Below are 23,824 nucleotides of genomic sequence, written 5' to 3'. Positions count from 1 at the left end.
GGCCGACGACGCCTGGAATGGCAGAAACCGATCCCCGGAAGCTTGTCTCCTTTCTGGTGAAGAATTGGCTTGGTAGTTTGGTCTGCCCTGTTCCCATGATGCACTGGGCCAGGGACAGACTAATTTGCATATAGCCAGGTTCTGAGCTGGGATGGGGCAGTGAGCTAAATAACGGTGATGGATCAAGCCCTGATCTTTGGACTGGGTAAGAGTGGTCTGCTTAATTCAGACACTCTGTTCATCACCACCCATTTTCTGAATCATTTTGTCCACCATAAGCGTGGAAGGGTATACTCAGACATGAGTCCCTTGCTCACTGCTCCATCAGGATTCAAGCAAGCCGGGCCGACGACGCCTGGAATGGCAGAAACCGGTCCCCGGAAGATTGTCTCCTTTCTGGTGAAGAATTGGCTTGGTAGTTTGGTCTGCCCTGTTCCCATGATGCACTGGGCCAGGGACAGACTAATTTGCATATAGCCAGGTTCTGAGCTGGGATGGGGCAGTGAGCTAAATAACGGTGATGGATCCAGCCCTGATCTTTGGACTGGGTAAGAGTGGTCTGCTTAATTCAGACACTCTGTTCATCACCACCCATTTTCTGAATCAGCGGTTCGTACAGGCAGTCGGGCTCAGAGGAAGGGGTCATCAAAGGAGGGGTATTCATGGACGGAAAGGAGGTGTTGGTCAGGCGCGGGGTGTGATTCCCTGAGACAGAGTCATGGGAGGGGAGGGTTCATGACTTGTGCATGTGAGTGCGGGGGCAGCCAGGGTGCGCAGGGGAAGGCTTGCAAGGTTCAGGGAAGTGTGCTGACGGGCGATCGTGAACAGGGAGACCATGGTACCTAAAATGGCTGTCGTGTATGTTCATACGTGAGTCGGCAAGATGGCGTAGATGATGTTCAGTGCATGAACTAAAATTCCACAACACGGACAGCTGAAAAGGTAAGTTGTTTTTTTAATAACTTGGTTTTTTGCTCCCCTTCCCCTCACCTGCCGCCCCCCACCCCTGTTCCCTGCTAGTCACCAATTGACAGAACTGATCTTGCTTAACTGTCCCATAGAGGTGGCTTCATGATAGTTTGCCATTTTACTTATATGATTTTTACTCATTTGAACTTCAGATTAATTAATGCATGCATATATTCATTATTCATTGACACTAACTTGATGATTTTGTCTCTGTAAGCAATTAACCTTTAATAAGCCTTCATGGTTTGAAACCTTAACCACTCTCTGTCTCGCTTGTAGACGCTAATGTGCTTCACGTTATTTAACCCCTTCCATGCTCATGACGAGTTGCGCCGCTCGCATGCTCATGACGAGCTCAGCTCGTAATGTAACGAGTTTTTTTCAAAAAAGCCGCACAGCGCGAAAATCGCGGCCGCACGCATGCGGTTAAAGCAAAAGACACACAGATGATGGATGGAATTTAGAATCAAACATTCACTCCAGTCAATAGATCTGGCTTAAATCCATTGTTCTTTTGCTCACCATGTCACCTCAGTTTGGACCCAGCCATATGAAAATCAGTCTTGACCCTGTACCTTATGGGAACAGTTCCGCCTGAACTACCAAGCCATGACCTCCCTGGATCGGAAACAAGCATCCTGGGACCTGTTTTGGGGTCTCACCCCATATCTGCCAGACTAGCTTGAATCCAGTGGCACAGCAAACCCGGGCCCCACGTCTGGGTATGGGACCCTCGTCTGGGCATACCTGGCGCACTTTGGGCGAGAAAGCAAAAGACACACAGATGATGGATGGAATGCAGAGATCTCTATACTGGGGTGAAAGTATGATATTGTTCTACATTCTGTCCATGAATTGTTGTTCTAGCATTTGTCAAGTTATTAAAGGCATTTATTTATCGATCAGCTGCAGTTTTGAATTTCGTTTTATCAGATAGCGCTTTCTAGGCTCAGTGATTGTACAAAGAAAAACGCTTACAAACTATGGCTGTCAGAGAGCAAAAGCTATTGCTTTCAAACACACGCCCAGCTTTCATAACCACGCCTTTAAGAAGACTTCTGAGTGACGGCTCTTGTCCCGCCCCAAAACTAAGTGTCAACACGAGACAGCATGCCTAGCACATACACACTAACCCTGAAAGTTGGACATTAAACGTTAGACACGAACTGCAGTGAAAAAGTAATTATACGTGAAACCCCCCTCCAACACATGCTTAAGCGGGAGTTACTTCGTTTTAAAGGCGACTTAAAATGTATATCACAGCTGTTTTTTTTTATTTATAATTTTGAAATTCTGACGCACGCCATGCCTTGTCATAGCGCGTGAGCACGGACCCGAGCCCCCGGCGCCTTCTGTGGGAGGCCGATGGAGGCATCTCCCACCGGGCACGGCCGCTCCCCTTGCATTGTCAGGGCTGGGCGGGCACAGAGGGCGGCCCCGCCTGGCAACGCTGACAGATCGCGGAAGCGGAAGCCGCTGCAGCCGGTCTGCGGCGTGCGGAAGAGCAGCACCGGGTCGGCGAGGAGGCCAGCGGCCGGCACTGGAGCAAGCAGGTGGGGGCAGTGGGGGCGCGGATACCGTGGGGCTGAGGGGGCGTCCAATACCGGCGGTGTGTGCAAGAGGACTGTGTGTTGTCCAGCAATACAATGGCATGCCCTGTACCTACGTCCTCCAGACCCACTGTCTCCCCGATAGGTTGCTGCCAGGTCCAAAGACTCATCAGAACCCCCAATCCGGTGCCTAAGACAAGCACAGCTCCCATAACCAAACCATCCTCCCAGAGCCCATCTTGTCCCTCCCAGAGCCCATCTTGTCCCTCCCAGAGCCCATCTTGTCCCTCCTAGAGCCCACTTCGCTCCATTCAGATCCCCCTCACCCACACAACATTATAAGATCCCCCTCACCCACACAACATTATAAGATCCCAACCCTCTATTGCTGTGCTCGGTACTCTTTGGGTCTGCTTGGTACTACCCGGATCACTTTGCTTTCCCTGGGTCCACTCATCTGTTACTGTTCCCACTTGACCGGAGTGGGCGTCCCTAGAATTAATTATTAGGGGGCACACATTGGGCCTGGGATGAAACTGGTGGGGGCGGTGACCCCAGTAAAGGGGGCATGGGGGCGCTAAGCATGGGCAATGTGGGCAGCTGCCCAGGGCTTAGCGCTCAGGTCGAAAACATGGGTCCCCTCTTGTATCCACCTTCTCCTCCAGTGTCCCCTCCTCAATCCGATCACATCAATGCACTTCATTAGGGGTAGTAAGCTCTATTTAAATCCAATTACAAATGTCATTTTTAAGGAGGCGGTTTGACCTCCCTGGTCCAAGGGCGTGGTGACATTCTTGAGTTGCAGGGGTGGGGGAAGGAAAGTAGTGGGTGGGGAAGGGATCGGCAGCAAAGCCAACAAATGTGTTGGGGCAGGGCGGCACCTCTCTTAAAAACCTGCCCAAAGCCTTTCTTTCTCTTTCTGTTTTGTGTTGCCAGGCAACAAAAGGGCCCCTTTGTTCCAAGGACCAGCTGGACATTATTAGGAGAGGTGGGTTGTGGGAAGAAGGGAGCAGCCATAAAAGACTGTCATGATAAGGCAGTGTTTAGCAAACCTCAGTGCCCTGGGCCTTAAAGTGCTGCATCAGGCTGCAAGGTCCAGGTATTGGGGCCCCTCTCTGGGCCTTGGAGCCATTCTAAAGTGCTGCAAGGCCCCGGGCAGGGGGCCTCCTCTCCTTGGCCACAGTGATACTCTATTGCTGTGAATCCCTGGGGTTGAAACTCAAATGGATGAATGGGTGGAAGGGTGGATGGATTAGTGAAAGGGTGGATAGAAGAGTGAAAGGGAGAATGGATGGATGGAGTGAAAGGGTGGATGGACGATGAATGAAAGGATAGATAGATGGTTCAAAGGATGTATGAATGAGTAAAGGTTAAATGAGTGTAGGAATGGAAGAGGTGTGAAAGGGAGAGGGAGGTATTGAAGAAAGGATGGATAGATGAGTGAAAGTGTAAATTGATGGATGAGATTGAAAGGATGGGTGAAATTGTAAATGGATAAGGGAAAGGATGGAGTGAAAGTATGGATGGATGCTTGAAAAGATGATTGGTTGAATGGATGGCTGGATGGATCAGTGAAGGGGTGGATGGAGAGATGGATAGGTTTGGAGACAGATGGATAGGTTTGGATATGGATGGGAACACGGATGGATGGGCGGACAGAATGGTGAAAGACTGAATGATGGAAGAACGAATGGATGACAGAATGTAAGGGAGAAATGTATGTCAACGGGTGGATGAATGGATAGATGCTTGGATGGAAGAGACAAGAAAGCTCTTCATGGGAGGGTTGCAATGACTTGCTTGGTGCCATAAGAGCTTTGATTCAAAGTTGGGAGTATTTTAATTTTCTGTCTACTCCCTTGCCTACGTGTGACATGTCTGTATTTGCCATGTGCTTATGTATGACATACCTACATCATATGTATGACATTTTGAATGACACCTAACTGCTACTTGAAAGTTACTTTAGTAATTGTAATTTGTAGCATGTTTTGCTTTAAGTGTAAGGTTCTAGAGAGAGCCTTACTGTGCTGTGAGCTGTGCTTGAGGTGTATAATGTGTTTGTAGCAATATGCAAGGTGTCTAAAATAAACTGTCTGTAATGTATTCTCAGTGCCATCTTCAGCAGCGTTGTAGAGAAAAGCACCTTTGTGAACCGGGTCAGCTAGTGCTAGCCTCCCGGTATGGTCAACTTATTGAAGCTCTCTGCAATGCCCCCATAAACAAAGTCTGACTCCCTATTTTAAGTCACACTTGCTGACACAACCAAAATGTGCACCGTATAATGGGTCCGATACAGCAATCTCCCCTAGTTCAAAACCACAGCAAGAGCTCTTTGTTAACTTCCTTGCAGCGATGTGATGCAAGCACATCTTAATGATTCCAAGAGTATATAAGACTAATTCACTGGGGATGAGTAATTTATCATCTTCCAGTTCCCAGCTAAGAAATGGAGCTGTTCCTAGTAGTCTCGAGGCAAATCCAAATAGCTGATCTTGTTTCTCTGTCCAGAGGATACAAAACCCTAAACTCTCATCACTGCGGCATGAATAAACAGCACTGGTATACTGTTGCAACAAACGCACAACTGTGTGAACACACTCGCACCAAAGCTGTCCACTGCCTTATCCTCACAACTGGCTTCACTAATGGTTCTGAAATAAGTACATTATCAAACCTTCTTTTCCAGTCACAGTAAAAGGGATTTATATGAAAACTGTACCTTTCTTTAGCACAGATTTCCACCAGAGGAGGTCTCAATTTTCTTCTTTATACCACATGTAAGTAGTTAATCCTGCTGTTATATTCTTTCATTCTGGAACTTGCCTTTTCATTTTTCCATCATAAATGCAGCAGTACAACATCCGAATGAAAGGAATAAATCAAATGATGTATTAGTTTGGGAACTGTAAAAATTCACATTTTAAACAGTATTTTCAGTATAGGGGTGATCTTAACCCTTCTTTGATGAACTGTGATTTATAAAGCTTTTAAATAAAATTGGAAAGGTACATTTATTTGAACTCACCTTTATTTCGCTATACCATTCCCATAATTTTTACCATAGTGATGTAATTCAATACATTTTCCGCAGTTCTTGGAATTTTTATCATGCATTAATCTGTAAACAGTCGGATAACTTTGATTAAGGAAATCCATATTTGTGAGATCTGTGCCTAGCTTTTCCATTCAATGTGACTATTGTAATCCACTTAATACAGCTTTAAAATAGACAGACATTTCATTTGGGTAATTAGCTTTTTATCAGTGTTATTGATAGCCACACTATGTCACTTCAGCGATACCAAAGTAGATAAAAAGTTCTGTGATGTTACTTTCTATGATGTCACTAACAAATTATAGGGGACTCACATCTTCCTTTTCGCCAAGGGCCCCAAAAGTTCTAGGAATGGCCCTGGGGTCACCTGCAAAGGGCCATTGTGAAAAGCGTGTGTGTGCATGTATATGCACATTTGTATACAGGTGTACATTTGCGCATACATATATAAATGTGTGCATGACTGCACGTTGGAGCTGTAATCGGATTTATATATATACATACACATTTACGTGTGTTTATATCTATGCAGGTATATATATATATACACACATATATATGAAGGCTCATGTTGGGCCTCAACAAATTACTGCTTTTCAGTGAGTGCTAGTTAGACATATTAATGTGAGTTGCAAGGTGCTATTTCTGTTTTTCACCCTCCAAGAGATCCTTAGATCCTCCCACTGAGTTTCCACATATTGTTCCTAGATACACCTAGCCCTTCCGGCCATTACATACCATCTGGGAACAGTGCCGCCCTCCACAAGAGACTATGCAGACCCCACAGACACTGTGCACCCTTCCCCGAAAATATGCAGCCCTCCCCCAGAGACTATCCAGCCCTCCCCCAGAGACTATCCAGCCCTCCCCCAGAGACTATCCAGCCCTCCCCCAGAGACTATCCAGCCCTCCCCAGAGACCAGCCCTCCCCCAGAGACTATCCAGCCCTCCGCAACTCTCCCCCAGAGACTATGCAGCTCTCCCCCAGAGACTATGCAGCTCTCCCCCAGAGACTATGCAGCTCTCCCCCAGAGACTATGCAGCTCTCCCCCAGAGACTATGCAGCTCTCCCCCAGAGACTATGCAGCTCTCCCCCAGAGACTATGCAGCTCTCCCCCAGAGACTATGCAGCTCTCCCCCAGAGACTATGCAGCTCCCCCCCAGAGCCTATGCAGCTCCCCCCCAGAGACTATGCAGCTCCCCCCCAGAGACTATGCAGCTCCCCCCCAGAGACTATGCAGCTCCCCCCCAGAGACTATGCAGCTCCCCCCCAGAGACTATGCAGCTCTCCCCCAGAGACTATGCAGCTCTCCCCCAGAGACTATGCAGCTCTCCCCCAGAGACTATGCAGCTCTCCCCCAGAGACTATGCAGCTCTCCCCCAGAGACTATGCAGCTCTCCCCCAGAGACTATGCAGCTCTCCCCCAGAGACTATGCAGCTCTCCCCCAGAGACTATGCAGCTCTCCCCCAGAGACTATGCAGCTCTCCCCCAGAGACTATGCAGCTCTCCCCCAGAGACTATGCAGCTCTCCCCCAGAGACTATGCAGCTCTCCCCCAGAGACTATGCAGCTCTCCCCCAGAGACTATGCAGCTCTCCCCCAGAGACTATGCAGCCCTTCCCCAGAGACTATGCAGCCCTTCCCCAGAGACTATGCAGCCCTCCCCCAGAGACTATGCAGCCCTCCCCCAGAGACTATGCAGCCCTCCTCCAGAGACTATGCAGCCCTCCTCCAGAGACTATGCAGCCCTCCCCCAGAGACGATGCAGCCCTCCCCCAGAGACGATGCAGCCCTCCCCCAGAGACGATGCAGCCCTCCCCCAGAGACGATGCAGCCCTCCCCCAGAGACGATGCAGCCCTCCCCCAGAGACGATGCAGCCCTCCCCCAGAGACGATGCAGCCCTCCCCCAGAGACGATGCAGCCCTCCCCCAGAGACGATGCAGCCCTCCCCCAGAGACGATGCAGCCCTCCCCCAGAGACGATGCAGCCCTCCCCCAGAGACGATGCAGCCCTCCCCCAGAGACGATGCAGCCCTCCCCCAGAGACGATGCAGCCCTCCCCCAGAGACGATGCAGCCCTCCCCCAGAGACGATGCAGCCCTCCCCCAGAGACGATGCAGCCCTCCCCCAGAGACGATGCAGCCCTCCCCCAGAGACTATGCAGCCCTCCCCCAGAGACTATGCAGCTCTCACCCAGAGACTATGCAGCCCTCCCGCAGTGACTATGCAGCCCTCCCCAGGGACTATGCAGCCCTCCCCAGGGACTATGCAGCATTCCCCCAGTGACTATGCAGCATTCCCCCCAGTGACTATGCAGCATTCCCCCCAGTGACTATGCAGCATTCCCCCCCAGTGACTATGCAGCATTCCCCCAGTGACTATGCAGCATTCCCCCAGTGACTATGCAGCATTCCCCCCAGTGACTATGCAGCATTCCCCCCAGTGACTATGCAGCATTCCCCCCAGTGACTATGCAGCATTCCCCCCAGTGACTATGCAGCATTCCCCCCAGTGACTATGCAGCATTCCCCCCAGTGACTATGCAGCATTCCCCCAGTGACTATGCAGCACTCCCCCGTGACTATGCAGCACTCACTCCCCCAGTGACTATGCAGCACTCACTCCCCCAGTGACTATGCAGCACTCACTCCCCCAGTGACTATGCAGCACTCACTCCCCCAGTGACTATGCAGCACTCACTCCCCCAGTGACTATGCAGCACTCACTCCCCCAGTGACTATGGAGCACGCACTCCCCCAGTGACTATGCAGCACGCACTCCCCCAGTGACTATGCAGCACGCACTCCCCCAGTGACTATGCAGCACGCACTCCCCCAGTGACTATGCAGCACGCACTCCCCCAGGGACTATGCAGCACGCACTCCCCCAGTGTTATGCAGCACTCCCCCAGTGACTATGCAGCACTCTGTCCCGAGACTATGCAGCCCTCTGTCCCGAGACTATGCAGCCCTCTGTCCCGAGACTATGCAGCCCCCCCAGTGACTATGCAGCATTCCCCCAGTGACTATGCAGCATTCCCCCAGTGACTATGCAGCATTCCCCCCAGTGACTATGCAGCATTCCCCCCAGTGACTATGCAGCATTCCCCCCAGTGACTATGCAGCATTCCCCCCAGTGACTATGCAGCATTCCCCCCAGTGACTATGCAGCATTCCCCCCAGTGACTATGCAGCATTCCCCCAGTGACTATGCAGCACTCCCCCGTGACTATGCAGCACTCACTCCCCCAGTGACTATGCAGCACTCACTCCCCCAGTGACTATGCAGCACTCACTCCCCCAGTGACTATGCAGCACTCACTCCCCCAGTGACTATGCAGCACTCACTCCCCCAGTGACTATGCAGCACTCACTCCCCCAGTGACTATGCAGCACTCACTCCCCCAGTGACTATGGAGCACGCACTCCCCCAGTGACTATGCAGCACGCACTCCCCCAGTGACTATGCAGCACGCACTCCCCCAGGGACTATGCAGCACGCACTCCCCCAGTGTTATGCAGCACTCCCCCAGTGTTATGCAGCACTCCCCCAGTGTTATGCAGCACTCCCCCAGTGACTATGCAGCAATCCCCCCAGTGACTATGCAGCGCTCCCCCCAGTGACTATGCAGCACTCCCCCCAGTGACTATGCAGCACTCCCCCCAGTGACTATGCAGCACTCCCCCCAGTGACTATGCAGCACTCCCCCCAGTGACTATGCAGCACTCCCCCCAGTGACTATGCAGCACTCCCCCCAGTGACTATGCAGCACTCCCCCGTGACTATGCAGCACTCCCCCGTGACTATGCAGCACTCCCCCGTGACTATGCAGCACTCCCCCGTGACTATGCAGCACTCCCCGTGACTATGCAGCACTCCCCCGTGACTATGCAGCCCTCTGTCCCGTGACTATGCAGCCCTCTGTCCCGTGACTATGCAGCCCTCTGTCCCGAGACTATGCAGCCCTCTGTCCCGAGACTATGCAGCCCTCTGTCCCGAGACTATGCAGCCCTCTGTCCCGAGACTATGCAGCCCTCTGTCCCGAGACTATGCAGCCCTCTGTCCCGAGACTATGCAGCCCTCTGTCCCGAGACTATGCAGCCCTCTGTCCCGAGACTATGCAGCCCTCTGTCCCGAGACTATGCAGCCCTCTGTCCCGAGACTATGCAGCCCTCTGTCCCGAGACTATGCAGCCCTCTGTCCCGAGACTATGCAGCCCTCTGTCCCGAGACTATGCAGCCCTCTGTCCCGAGACTATGCAGCCCTCTGTCCCGAGACTATGCAGCCCTCTGTCCCGAGACTATGCAGCCCTCTGTCCCGAGACTATGCAGCCCTCTGTTCCGAGACTATGCAGCCCTCTGTTCCGAGACTATGCAGCCCTCTGTCCTGAGACTATGCAGACTATGCAGCCCTCTGTCCTGAGACTATGCAGCCCTCTGTCCTGAGACTATGCAGCCCTCTGTCCTGAGACTATGCAGCCCTCTGTCCTGAGACTATGCAGCCCTCTGTCCTGAGACTATGCAGCCCTCTGTCCTGAGACTATGCAGCCCTCTGTCCTGAGACTATGCAGCCCTCTGTCCTGAGACTATGCAGCCCTCTGTCCTGAGACTATGCAGCCCTCTGTCCTGAGACTATGCAGCCCTCTGTCCTGAGACTATGCAGCCCTCCCTCCTGAGACTATGCAGCCCTCCCTCCTGAGACTATGCAGTCTTCCCTCCTGAGACTATGCAGTCTTCCCTCCTGAGACTATGCAGTCTTCCCTCCTGAGACTATGCAGTCTTCCCTCCTGAGACTATGCAGTCTTCCCTCCTGAGACTATGCAGTCTTCCCTCCTGAGACTATGCAATCTTCCCTCCTGAGACTATGCAGTCTTCCCTCCTGAGACTATGCAGTCTTCCCTCCTGAGACTATGCAGTCTTCCCTCCTGAGACTATGCAGCCCTTCTCCCGGGACTATGCTGTCCTCCCCCTGAGAATATGCAGCCCTTCCCCCTTGGATACAATGCAGCCCTCCCCCTTAGATACTATTCAGCCCTCCCCTTAGATACTATGCAGCCCTCCTCCTTAGATACTACGCTTCCCTCCTCCTTAGATACTACGCTTCCCTCCTCCTTAGATACTACGCTTCCCTCCTTCTCAGATACTGCGCAGCCCTCCTCCCTTAAAGGCTATGCAGCCTCCCCCTTAGAGGCTATGTAACCCCCCTTTAGAGACTGCATAGCTCTCCCTTAGAGACTGCATAGCCCTCCCTTAGAGACTGCATAGCCCTCCCCTTAGAGACTACGCAATCCTCCTCCAGAGACTATGCAACACTTTCTCCTGAGACTGCAACACTTTCCTATGAGACTGTGCAACCAAATGCACAGAAAGTATAAAGCTCTCTCCCCAGAAACTATGCAGCTGTCTCTCCTGAAACGATGCAGCTGTCATTCCAGAGGCATTGCAGCTCTCTCTCCAGAGACGTTGCAGCTCTCTCTCCAGAGACGTTGCAGCTCTCTCTCCAGAGACGTTGCAGCTCTCTCTCCAGAGACGATGCAGCTCTCTCTCCAGAGATGATGCAGCCCACTCCCCAGCCAAATTTAGGCTTCTCCCCAGAGTCCATGCAACATTTCCCTCCAGAGTCAATGCAACCCCCCTCCACCTCACTGGCGTAACGAAAACTGAGGGGGGCTCCCAGCACAGTAAGTAAAGGGGCCCCCTCCGGGCTCAATCAGGAGCTCTTTGGCCATAGTGCAGTGCCGAGGGGGCCCTCTGGAGCTTGCGGCCCCCCGCACTGCGTGGGCTGCGTGGGCCTGTGTTCTGCCCCTGCCCCACCTCCCAAAGAGGCTTTCCACCCCAACAGAGAATATGCAGCATTCATCTCTAGAGAATATGCTGCCATACCACCAGAGAGTATGCAACCCGCCCCCCCAGAGCGTATGCAACCCTTTTGCTCTAGAGACTATAAAGCTTCCCCGGCCCTAGAGACTCTGCAAGCCTCCCAACAGAGACTATGTATCCCTTCCCCATAGAGAATATGCAGTCCTCCCCCGTAGACTATGCAACACTCTTCTGAAACCGTAACACTCTCCTGTGAGACTGTGCAACCATACCCCCAGAGAGGATGCAGCTCCCTGTCCAGGGAGGATGCAGCTCCCTGTCCCGGGGTGATGCATCTCCCCTTCACCCGAGGCGATGCATCTCCCCTTCACCCGAGACGATGCATCTCCCCTCCCCCCCTGGGAGATGCATCTCCCCTCCCCACCTGGGCGATGCATCTCCCCTCCCCCCCGCCCCTGGGCTATGCATCTCCCCTCCCCCCCGCCCCTGGGCTATGCATCTCCCCTCCCCCCCCGCCCCTGGGCGATGCATCTCCCCTCCCCCCGCCCCTGGGCGATGCATCTCCCCTCCCCCCGCCCCTGGGCTATGCATCTCCCCTCCCCCCGCCCCTGGGCTATGCATCTCCCCTCCCCCCCGCCCCTGGGCTATGCATCTCCCCTCCCCCCCCCCGCCCCTGGGCGATGCATCTCCCCTCCCCCGCCCCTGGGCGATGCATCTCCCCTCCCCCGCCCCTGGGCGATGCATTTCCCCTCCCCCCCCTGGGCGATGCATCTCCCCTCCCCCCCCCCCTGGGCGATGCATCCCCCTCCCCCCCTGGGCGATGCATCTCCCCTCCCCCCTGGGTGATGCACCTCCCCTTCCCCCCCGGGCGATGCATCTCCCCTCCCCCCCGGGCGATGCATTTCCCCTCCCCCCCCCCGGGCGATGCATCTCCCCTCCCCGGGCGATGCATCTCCCCTCCCCCCCGGGCGATGCATCTCCCCTCCCCCCCGGGCGATGCATCTCGACTCCCCCCCCCCCCCGGGCGATGCATCTCCCCTCCCCCTCCTGGATGATGCATCTCCCCGCCCCCCTGGGCGTTGCATCTCCCCTCCCCCCCCGGGCGATGCATCTCCCCTCCCCCCCCCCCCGGGCGATGCATCTCCCCTCCCCCCCCTGGCGATGCATCTCCCCTCCCCCCCCTGGCGATGCATCTCCCCTCCCCCCCCTGGGCGATGCATCTCCCCTCCCCCCCCTGGGCGATGCATCTCCCCTCCCCCCCCTGGGCGATGCATCTCCCCTCCCCCCCCCCCGGGCGATGCATCTCCCCTCCCCCCCCCCCCGGGCGATGCATCTCCCCTCCCCCCCCCCGGGCGATGCATCTCCCCTCCCCCCCCCCGGGCGATGCATCTCCCCTCCCCCCCCCGGGCGATGCATCTCCCCTCCCCCCCTGGGCAATGCATCTCCCCCCCCCAGCGATGTATCTCCCCTCCCCCCCCCCTGGGCGATGCATCTCCCCTTCCCCTGAGGCGATGCAGCTTTCTCTCCCTAGAGAGAGATGATGCAGCACTTTCCCTAGTAACTATTCAGCCTGCTCTCCAGAAATAGTGGGCTCCAGTAGAACCCTTTTAAATAGGGTATTTACAAAGTTTCTGTTGCTTTGGTCATGTTTATGGTTTGTTGCACAGTGTAAATATTGTGTATAGATATAGGATAACTGTATATAAATGTGTATAAAATGAAAAAATGAAGATAATTGAAAACAATATCCTTTGAAAAGAAAAATCGGTTAACTAAAATAAGTTGAAGAAACTAATTTCTTTGTTTGTGTTTTATTTAATTGTATATTGTTTCTGATGGCTATGTGATGAACAAAAAGTAATATGTTTAGATTTATTCTATGTGAAATTTAAAAAACAGTGGATAGATAATTTGTAGTATCTGTCTCTAAATTAAAAGGTTCCTTTAAAAGGATACCAGAGGCATCATTGTATTTAGTTTGTTGTAATTTCCCCTGTGAGATATATTGATTTGATTACACTTTTTTAAGTGTGAGGGTTCATTTAGGATTTCTATCTGGGATCCATGATATGGGTCTAATCTAGAGTCTACTTATTTTGTTCATCACAAGCTATTGTCTTTACAAATATATGGAGATCATTTATGTTGCGACTAGGTTACGTAGACACACCTAAAGCTTATAGAAAGAATTGAAGACAGATATGTCAGAACCTATCACGGTCACTTATAGTGAAGAGGAAATAAGTGCCCTTGTATCAAAAACTCCCTCATTGTTGAGTGGAGATAAAGGAGAGGCTCTTATTGCCAATGTAGATAAGATAGAGAGGTTAAAGCAGTTAAAGAAGAAGAATATCCGCACCCAGTTACATGCACAGGTACTTTCAGAACACATTAAAAACAATACTATTCCGGTTGGCCTACAGGTAAAAAATATTCCAGTGATTTTTACAACTGACAAAACTTATTTAAATAGATTTGGCGGCGTGGGCACAAAATGTTCAATTGACTGGATGGCCCTCTCAGTGGAGACGGCATTAAGACTTAATGAGGAAGAACTAAAAGCTATAGAGGAATTAGAACAAGAGATTTTGGGAGACAGCACCATTAAAGATGCAAAAAAGTTATTAGAAGCTGCCGAAAAAACAATTGCAGATTTTGCCATCCATAATACCAACTTAAAGATCCCCAAGGTAGCGAGAGATATAAAAAATTTCAAGATTGATGAGGTGTATTCCTTTTTGAAGGACGACTTTTTTATAACTAACAACCCTAATTCACTTAATTTACAATATCGTGGAAGGTCTAGGAACAAATTTATTACTTTCTCTGACACTTCCTCGGACTTCAGCCAGGGGTCCAACAGTGGCTATTACCCCCATCCACAGTATTCAAGAACACGACCTCCTTTTTTCTACAGAGGAAGGTTCAGACCATGGGGAGGGGGTCCCAGATGGAGGGGATACAATTACCAAGCGGATGCATATCCCCCACAGGGAGCATTTCAACAAGGGGAACAATATCAGAATCAGGAGGCGGAGCCATTTCAAACACGGAAAAAGACCTACAGACGATAATATCATATGATCAGAGTAGATTAGATATAGAATCAATTCCGATTTACAATTTATCTGACCATAATCTATCAGAAGAAGAAATATCGATTTTGTCCAAAGGTTTGACATTTGTTCCTACTAGGCTACAAAACTCAATAGATACCAAAACTGAAGTTTTGTCCTTCTTGAGAAACGTAAGATTAAAAGCATTCTTCCTAGAACGAGAAAACATTGTACAAACTAATGTTAGTGGATTAAAGAGACAATCGAAGTTCTTACCTGAAAGTATTCTTTTGCCTCCTGAAATATTGATTTTTGAGAATCACGTTTTACGTGATTTGGATCAACTCCAAAGTAAAAAATGCTACTATAAGTCCAACTGTAGTAAAACAGAAATGCAAGCGCTAAAGAATCTATCCATGAATTCGACAATAACTGTTAAGCCTGCGGATAAAGGTGGGGGGATAGTGTTGTGGGATACTGTGAAATATGACCAAGAAATTCTTAATCAATTGTCTAACAGACAATTTTACAGACCACTTGATACTAATCCTACCCCCCGTCTTAAAGAACAGATTCGCACTATCACTCAGGAAGGTCTTGATTCAGGGTGGTTATGTAAAAATGAGTTTGAGTTCCTTAACAGCGATCAAAGAAAAACTCCCAATATGTATGTATTGCCGAAAGTGCACAAGACTCTCATTAATCCTCCAGGGAGACCCATTGTGGCAGCATGTGGCTCCCTGTTGGAACCACTCGCACAATATGTGGATGTATTTTTATTCCCACTGGTAAAGGAAATACCTGCCTATATCCGGGATACTATGGATTTGATATCGAAGGTGGAGGGGTTACATTTTGACCCTGAAAAAAACTGCTCTCCACCTTCGATATTGAATCACTTTACACCAACATACCTCAGGACGATGCCTTGAGTGTGTTGGAGTTTGTACTACAGGCAAGATCACGACCACATCAAGTACCTACGAAATTCATTGTAAGTCTGGCCCAAATTTGTTTAAAAAACAATTTTTTCAATTTTAAAGAAAAATTGTACCTCCAAATTTCTGGGGTAGAGATGGGCTGCAGTTTCTCGCCGGAAATTGCCATCCTGGTGATGGCCCAATTTGAGCAGAGATGGATATATAGCGACACCAACCCATATAAACATCAAGTGGAGTTTTGGTGTCGCTATATTGATGATATTTTTATGATCTGGAACGGAGATGTGACACAACTGACAGAGTTCCATAGTTGGTTAAATCATAGAACACAAGATTTTAACTTTACGGTGGCTAATGACCCTAACAAAATCAATTTTTTGGATGTCTATATTGAGCATGAAGATGGGAAATTGTGTGTTAGTCTGTATACCAAGCCTACAGACCGTAATACTTTGCTACATTTCACCAGTAACCACCCTGGGTCTCTAAAAGAAAATCTACCTTACGGTCAATTCCTCCGTATTAGGAGGAATTGTAGTAACAAACGAGTACTTTTTTCATGCGAATAATCTGAAAGAGAAACTCGGGAAACGAGGATATCCTAAAAGATTAGTCAAGGTAGCGCTGAAAAGAGCGTGGTACACCCCGAGAGAGACGTTGTTGGTACCTAAAGACAAGGACAAAATCAATACTCCACTTACATGCGTATTAACTTTTGATCCACGGGCCAATAAAGTTAAGAAAGTAATTCAAAGAAATTGGAAATTGTTGGGCGATCTGAAAATACCCAAACCATTGTTTGCGTTTAAGAAAGGTCAGAATATCCGTAGTCAGTTAGTAAGAGCCAATAATAACACTGCAAAAGGAATGCCAAAAGATACTAGAGATCTTCTAGGTTTGCCTCCTGTTATAGGTCATTTTAAATGCCATAATTGTATGGCATGTGACCTTACGAGGGACTCCAAAGAAATTGATATCAATGGCAGTACACACATACAAAGAACATTCTCTAACTGTAATTCGAAAAATCTCATCTACTGCATCAAGTGTCCTTGTGAAAAATTGTAAATTGGACAAACTATTCAGGCAGTTAAAACACGGGTTCTGCAACATAAATCAAGGATCAAATGTCAGACCATAGGGGCGCCTTTGGCCATTACCTTACGCATAATCATTCTGTAAAGGACATTCATTGGTCAGTATTGTGTTGTGTGACCAACTTAAAGAAAGGAGAAACAGAGATTAAACTTAATCACCTTGAAGCTAGACTTATTGAAAAATATTAAACATCAAAAACAGGGCTCAACGACAAAGATGAGATGTGGTCATTACTTAGTTGAAAAGTTTACTTGGGTTTACCTGTGTGTATTGTTACTGTGGATTCAGAAACGTAACTCTTTTATTGTATATATACTGGAACATATATGATACTACCTTAGTCTGTACGAAGTCTGGGCAACTCACTGGGATATAAGGTGTTAAGTAGAATGACACTCTGTGTTATAATGTAGTTAAATATCCGGTTTTAATTTTGATTTATCCATAGTTCTTTTTTTCTTATAAATGGTTTAGGTTTGTAGACCAACGTGTACTCTAACTAGTAGTTACTGGGAGTACTCGTTTTCACGTTTTTTTGTTATTTGAGGCACGTAATGTGGCCGCCATGTTGGTTCGGATACACAGTGATATCCGGGTAATGAAATCCTTTTTCCATTTCTCTATTTTTCCACCTGTGTCTAGGATCTGTTTTTCCACCTGTGTCTAGGATGGCTTTATTAGTCTGTCCTTTGTTTTTTGACGCGTGAATGCAGCGCGATACAGAAAGCTGCAGACGCTAGTGCATACCGGCATCCTGATTGAACGAGGATCTTCTGCGGCCGTGCATTAGAGTTTGGTACGGCTTACAAGAGGGTCGTTGTGTAATTTGCGCGACCCAGCAAAATGAATGGAGCAGTGCCGTAGTACCTGGAAGCAACACGATATGGAAGTAAGGGAATTTAAAGTTAGAAGACCCTTTTCTATCGTTTTTTATTAGGTGGCACGTATGGAGAAGTAATGTATTAAGTTACTTTGTTTTCTAGAATATCGGACTAAGGATTTTGCAGTGAGGAATTAAAGTGCGATCTGTATGGTTCATAGAAGATATCTTGTGACCTCATTACTACGAGGCGGAGTACAGCCTTGTACTGGTATGTGAGTGTATGTATTAGTTGGCATTGTTTGGGATGCACTGGTAGGTGTAAGGTTCAATCACATTCTATGGGTAGTTTCTCCTTGGGTCTTCCATATGCTTGGATTTGACGTAGATATAAATTTCGTGGGCACATTAGGAGGTGTTTTTATGTAAGAAATGTTGCCTAGACCTCTAGGATTCGTTCTTTAATTAAGCTTTAGTGGCACCCTTGGGTGCTAGTGTCCGTGACTTGATAAGTCGTATGTATATATATGTATATATGTATATAATTTTATTTCTTTTTGAAGGTTAATTTGTACTTGTTGCCCAAAGTCCTGAGGAGGCCTTAAACTGTCTGATAGGCCGAAACGGGTCGACAGTCATTATAAACCAACACCCTATAAATGTGGAATTAATTGGTGGAAATATTCTACGAGAGCAATCAAAAAAAGAAGCATAAAGATATTTTAGCTTCCTAGGCTCTATTATTATATGGTGATTGAGAGGAAGGAATTAAGGTTGTATAAGAGAATACCATGAATTTCCTGGTTTGAAATAGTGGGCTCCAGTAGAACCCTTTTAAATAGGGTATTTACAAAGTTTCTGTTGCTTTGGTCATGTTTATGGTTTGTTGCACAGTGTAAATATTGTGTATAGATATAGGATAACTGTATATAAATGTGTATAAAATGAAAAAATGAAGATAATTGAAAACAATATCCTTTGAAAAGAAAAATTGGTTAACTAAAATAAGTTGAAGAAACAAATTTCTTTGTTTGTATTTTATTTAATTGTATATTGTTTCTGATGGCTATGCGATGAACAAAAAGTAATATGTTTAGATCTATTCTATGTGAAATTTAAAAAACAGTGGATAGATAATTTGTAGTATCTGTCTCTAAATTAATAGGTTCCTTTAAAAGAATACCAGAGGCATCATTGTATTTAGTTTGTTGCTCTCCAGCTACATGCAGGCTTTTATACGGAGACTATGCAGTACTCCAGAGTGAATGCAAGCTTCCTCCCACTCAGAGGCTTTGCCCCCCGTGAGACTTTGCCCCCCCGTGAGACTTTGCCCCCCGTGAGACTTTGCCCCCCGTGAGACTTTTCCCCCCCGTGAGACTTTTCCCCCCCGTGAGACTTTGCCCCCGTGAGACTTTGCCCCCGTGAGACTTTGCCCCTGTGAGACTTTGCCCCCCCGTGAGACTTTGCCCCCCGTGAGACTTTGCCCCCCGTGAGACTTTGCCCCCCCGTGAGACTTTGCCCCCCCGTGAGACTTTGCCCCCCCGTGAGACTTTGCCCCCCCGTGAGACTTTGCCCCCCCCGTGAGACTTTGCCCCCCCCCGTGAGACTTTGCCCCCCCCCGTGAGACTTTGCCCCCCCGTGAGACTTTGCCCCCCCGTGAGACTTTGCCCCCCCGTGAGACTTTGCCCCCCCCGTGAGACTTTGCCCCCCGTGAGACTTTGCCCCCCGTGAGACTTTGCCCCCCGTGAGACTTTGCCCCCCCGTGAGACTTTGCCCCCCCGTGAGACTTTGCCCCCCCGTGAGACTTTGCCCCCCGTGAGACTTTGCCCCCCCGTGAGACTTTGCCCCCCCCCGTGAGACTTTGCCCCCCCGTGAGACTTTGCCCCCCCGTGAGACTTTGCCCCCCCGTGAGACTTTGCCCCCCCCGTGAGACTTTGCCCCCCCCCGTGAGACTTTGCCCCCCCGTGAGACTTTGCCCCCCCGTGAGACTTTGCCCCCCGTGAGACTTTGCCCCCCCGTGAGACTTTGCCCCCCCGTGAGACTTTGCCCCCCCGTGAGACTTTGCCCCCCCGTGAGACTTTGCCCCCCCGTGAGACTTTGCCCCCCGTGAGACTTTGCCCCCCCGTGAGACTTTGCCCCCGTGAGACTTTGCCCCCCGTGAGACTTTGCCCCCCCGTGAGACTTTGCCCCCCCGTGAGACTTTGCCCCCCCGTGAGACTTTGCCCCCCGTGAGACTTTGCCCCCCGTGAGACTTTGCCCCCCGTGAGACTTTTCCCCCCCGTGAGACTTTGCCCCCCCCTGAGACTTTGCCCCCCCCCCAGCGAGACTTTGCCCGCCCTCGAGACTTTGCACCCCCTGAGAGGTTGCACTCCCCAGATACAATGCTGCCCCCTCTCTAGAGACTATGCAACTTTACCACCAGCGATTATGCAACCCTCCCCCCAGAAACTATGCAACCCTCCCCCCAGAGACTATGCAATCCTCCCTGAAGACCATGTAACACACTCTCCTGAGACCGCAATACTCTCCCTTGAGACTATGCAACCATACCCTCCTAGGCTTTGCAGCTCTCACCCTAGAGACAATGCAGCCCTCACACCAGAGACTGTGCCACCCTTCTTCCCAGAGACTGTGCCACCCTTCCTCCCAGAGACTGTGCCACCCTTCCTCCCAGAGACTGTGCCACCCTTCCTCCCAGAGACTGTGCCACCCTTCCTCCCAGAGACTGTCAATCACTCAATCAGGGGTTTGTTAAAGCGCGACTACTCACCCGTAAGGGTCTCAAGGCGCTAGGGGTGGGGGGGGTGCAGGTTCCATTCCATCAAGGAGGGGGTCTGTCGAAGAGCCAGGTTTTGAGGTTTCTTGCGAAGATGGGGAGCGATGTTGTATGTCTGAGGTGGAGGGGAAGGGTGTTCCATGCTTTGGCAGCGAGGAAGGAGAAGGAGCGGCCTCCCGATCTGGTCTTTCTGGTGCGGGGGACCACGGCGTAGGAGAGCTGGGCTGATCGTAGGGTCCTTTGGGGTGCGTGGAATTTGAGTCGGCTGTTCAGGTATGCTGGTCCGGTGCCGTGGAGGGCCTTGTGTGCGTGGGTGAGCATCTTAAAGGTGATTCTCGCCTCGACGGGGAGCCAGTGGAGTGTGCGCAGGTGCTGGGAGATGTGGCAGTGTTTTGGCAGGTTGAGGACCAGTCTTGCGGCGGCGTTCTGGATGTTCTGTAGCTTGCGGATGAGGTTTTTGTTTATTCCGGCGTAGAGTGCTTTGCCGTAGTCGAGTCTGTTGGTGACCAGGGCGTGAGTGACTGTCTTTCGGTGTTCGAGGGGGATCCATTTGAAGGTCTTACGAAGGAGGCGGAGGGTGTGGAAGCAGGAAGATGAGACAGAGTTGATCTGGCGGTCCATTTTGAGCTCGGAGTCCAGGATGATTCCCAGGTTGCGTGCGTGGTCTGTGGGGGTTGGCGGGTTTCCGAGGGCGGTGGGCCACCAGGTGTCGCTCCAGGCGTCGGGGTTTGGGCCCATGATGAGTGCTTCTGTTTTGTTGGTGTTTAGTTGTAGGCAGCTGTTTTTCATCCATTTGGCGACGTCTTCCATGCCTTCTCGAAAGTTGCATCTGGCGGTGTTGGGCTCGTTGGATAGGGAGAGGATGAGCTGGGTGTCGTCTGCGTATGACACGATGTTGAGTCCGTAGGTTCTGACGATGGGGGCAAGTGGAGCCATGTAGACGTTGAAGAGCGTTGGGCTGAGGGAGGAGCCCTGGGGGACTCCGCAGGTGGTAGGTGTGGGGTCCGAGAGGAATGGGGGGAGTCAGACCCGCTGCGTCCTGCCGGAGAGGAAGGAGCAGATCCAGTCGAGGGCCTTTTCCTGGATTCCTGCGTCATAGAGTCTGCGTATTAGGGTGCGGTGGGAGACTGTGTCGAACGCCGCTGATAGGTCGGGGAGGATGAGGGCTACTGTTTCTCCTTTGTCCAGTAGGGTGCGGATATCGTCTGTTGCGGTGAGGAGGGCGGTTTCCGTACTGTGGTTTTTTCTGAAGCCGGATTGGGAGGAGTCGAGGATGTTGTGTTCTTCAATGAATGTGGCGAGTTGGCTGTTGATGGCTTTCTCGATGACTTTCGCTGGGAACGGGAGCAGGGAGATGGGTCTGTAGTTTTTGAGGTCGGTGGGGTCCGCTGAGGGTTTCTTTAGGAGGGGGTTCACCTCGGCGTGTTTCCAGTCGTCGGGGAACGAGGCAGTCGCCAGGGAGCGGTTGATGGTGTGGCGGAGCATGGGTGCGCTGGTGTCGGCGGCTCTGTTGAAGATGTGGTGGGGGCAGGGGTCGGTGGGGGCCCCTGAGTGGATTGACTTCATTGTCTTCAGTGTGTCTTCGGTGGTGAGGGCTGTCCAGTCATCAATCGCTGGTTTCCGGGTGTCGGGGGTGGTTGGTGAGGTTCAGTGTGTTGGTTGTCTTCGTCGAAGTTGTCGTAGATGCTCTTGATTTTGTGGTGGAAAAAGGTGCTGAGTTTGTCGCAGAGGTCTTGTGAGGGAGGGATGTCGGTAGACTCGCTGGTGGGTTGGGCGAACTCCTTGATGATGCTGAAGAGTTCCTTGCTGTTGTGTGCGTGGGTGGAGATTCTGTCTTCAATCGCTTTTTTCCTCGTTTCTCTGATGAGTTGATGGTGGGCGTTGGTGGCGGCTCTGAAGTTGTTGTGGGCTTCTGTGGATTTGGTGTTTCTCCAGGCCTTTTCGAGGCGGCGGCATGTGCGCTTGGATTCTCGAAGTTCAGTGGTAAACCATCTATCTGGCTTTCTTGGCACGGGTATTGTTGTTTTTCTTGAGGGGGGCTATGGTGTTGGTGCTGTCCGAGATCCATCTATGCAGGGTTCGGGCTGCGGTGTTGGGGTCGTCGTTTTCCGCGATGGTTGGGGTGGAGTTGTTGAGTGAGGAGGTGAGCTGGTCGTCGGTGATTTTGGTCCAGTTTCTTTGTGGAAGCAGGTGCTGGTGTCTGTGGATGGTGGGTGTTCTGAAGGTGAAGTGGACGCAACGATGGTCGGTCCATGGGAGTTCGGTGGTGTGGCTGAAGGTGATGGAGTTTCCTGTAGTGAAGAGGGGGTCGAGGGTGTGTCCTGCTGAGTGCGTGGGCTCGTCACAATCTGGCGGAGTCCAATGTTGTGGAGGTTGTCCAGGAGGCATGTGGTGTTGGGGTCCAGTTGATTGTCGAGGTGGAAGTTGAGGTCTCCCAGCAGGGTGTAGTTGGTGGATGCGATGGCCTGCGGAGATAATGTCCGTGATGGAGTCTGCGAAGGGTCCGCGGGGTCCAGGGGGTCGGTAGATGAGGGTTCCGCGCAGGGCGGTGGTGGGGCTGGCCAGTATCTTGAAGTGAAGGTGTTCCATCAGTTCTGTGGACTCGTCCGGGAGTGTGCTCAGGCGGAGGCTGGATTTGTGGACGATGGCGATTCCTCCTCCTGACTGTGCCACCCGTCTTCCCAGAGACTGTGCCACCCGTCCTCCCAGAGACTGTGCCACCCGTCCTCCCAGAGACTGTGCCACCCTTCCTCCCAGAGACTGTGCCACCCTTCCTCCCAGAGACTGTGCCACCCTTCCTTCCAGAGACTGTGCCACCCTTCCTTCCAGAGACTGTGCCACCCTTCCTCCCAGGGACTGTGCCACCCTTCCTCCCAGGGACTGTGCCACCCTCCTGCCCAGGGACTGTGCCACCCTCCCGCCCAGGGACTGTGCCACCCTCCCGCCCAGGGACTGTGCCCACCTCCCGCCCAGACCCTATGCAACCCTTTCTGTAAACTCTTAGAGACCAGGCAATCCTCCCTACAATCTTCCCCAAGTGGCTGAGAACCCCCACCCCAACAGACTGCAAACTCCGCCTCCCAGCCCTTCCCCTCCAGAGACTGAAACCCTCACCCTAGAGTTTACAAAACCTTCCCCCTCAGTAACAAGGTAACTATCTCGATGTCTACACAACCCTCTCTGCAGCCCTCCTCCCAATGATCAGTCCCCTGTCCCAGCAATCTTCCCACAGTGACTACCTAACTCACCATCCACCTTCCCCCCCGTGACTATATATTTATCCACAGACATTGTAAAGTTTCCCTAAAGAATACACAACCCCTCCCATGAGCCCTGTCGCTCCATCTCCCCTCAGAGCCCTGTCGGTCCTTCTCCCCTCAGAGCCCTGTCGCTCCTTCTCCCCTCAGAACCTAGTCGCTCCACCCCCCTTAGATCCCTGCCTCTCCATCTCTCCTCAGAGATCTGTCTCTCCCTTCCCCCTCAGAGACCCTTCTCTCCCTTCCCCCTCAGAGACCCTTCTCTCCATCCTCCCCACATTGCTGCCATTCTTACCTCCAAAGAGACCTATTATCCCCCCCCAAGCCCTATCATTCCCTTCCCAATAGAGCCCTGCAGTTCCCCCTTCAAAGTCCTTGCATTCCCCACACCCTGCTCTGCCTCCCATCTCTTAAGTCCTCTTAGTTCGCTCTGAGTCCCTGCCAAGGGTCCACTCTTCTTCCCTAGAGTTCCCTCAAAC

General features: G+C 51.0%; 1 protein-coding gene across 1 annotated transcript in view; it reads left to right on the top strand.

Annotated features, from left to right (window-relative positions):
- The first annotated feature begins 2,385 nt into the window (after positions 1-2,385).
- The window catches only part of ZDHHC21 (zDHHC palmitoyltransferase 21), a 259,613-nt gene continuing 238,174 nt past the window's right edge, over positions 2,386-23,824 (top strand). The window contains exon 1 of the mRNA XM_078675904.1: positions 2,386-2,522. The gene's annotated coding sequence lies outside the window, so the exon portion shown is untranslated. The remainder of the gene's footprint in view (positions 2,523-23,824) is intronic.

The sequence above is a fragment of the Lissotriton helveticus genome, chromosome 2_1 (assembly GCF_964261635.1).
Source record: "Lissotriton helveticus chromosome 2_1, aLisHel1.1, whole genome shotgun sequence".
Lineage (NCBI taxonomy): Eukaryota > Metazoa > Chordata > Amphibia > Caudata > Salamandridae > Lissotriton > Lissotriton helveticus.
The sequence above is the reverse complement of the archived record's forward strand: the minus strand, read 5'-3'. Positions and strand labels throughout refer to the sequence as shown.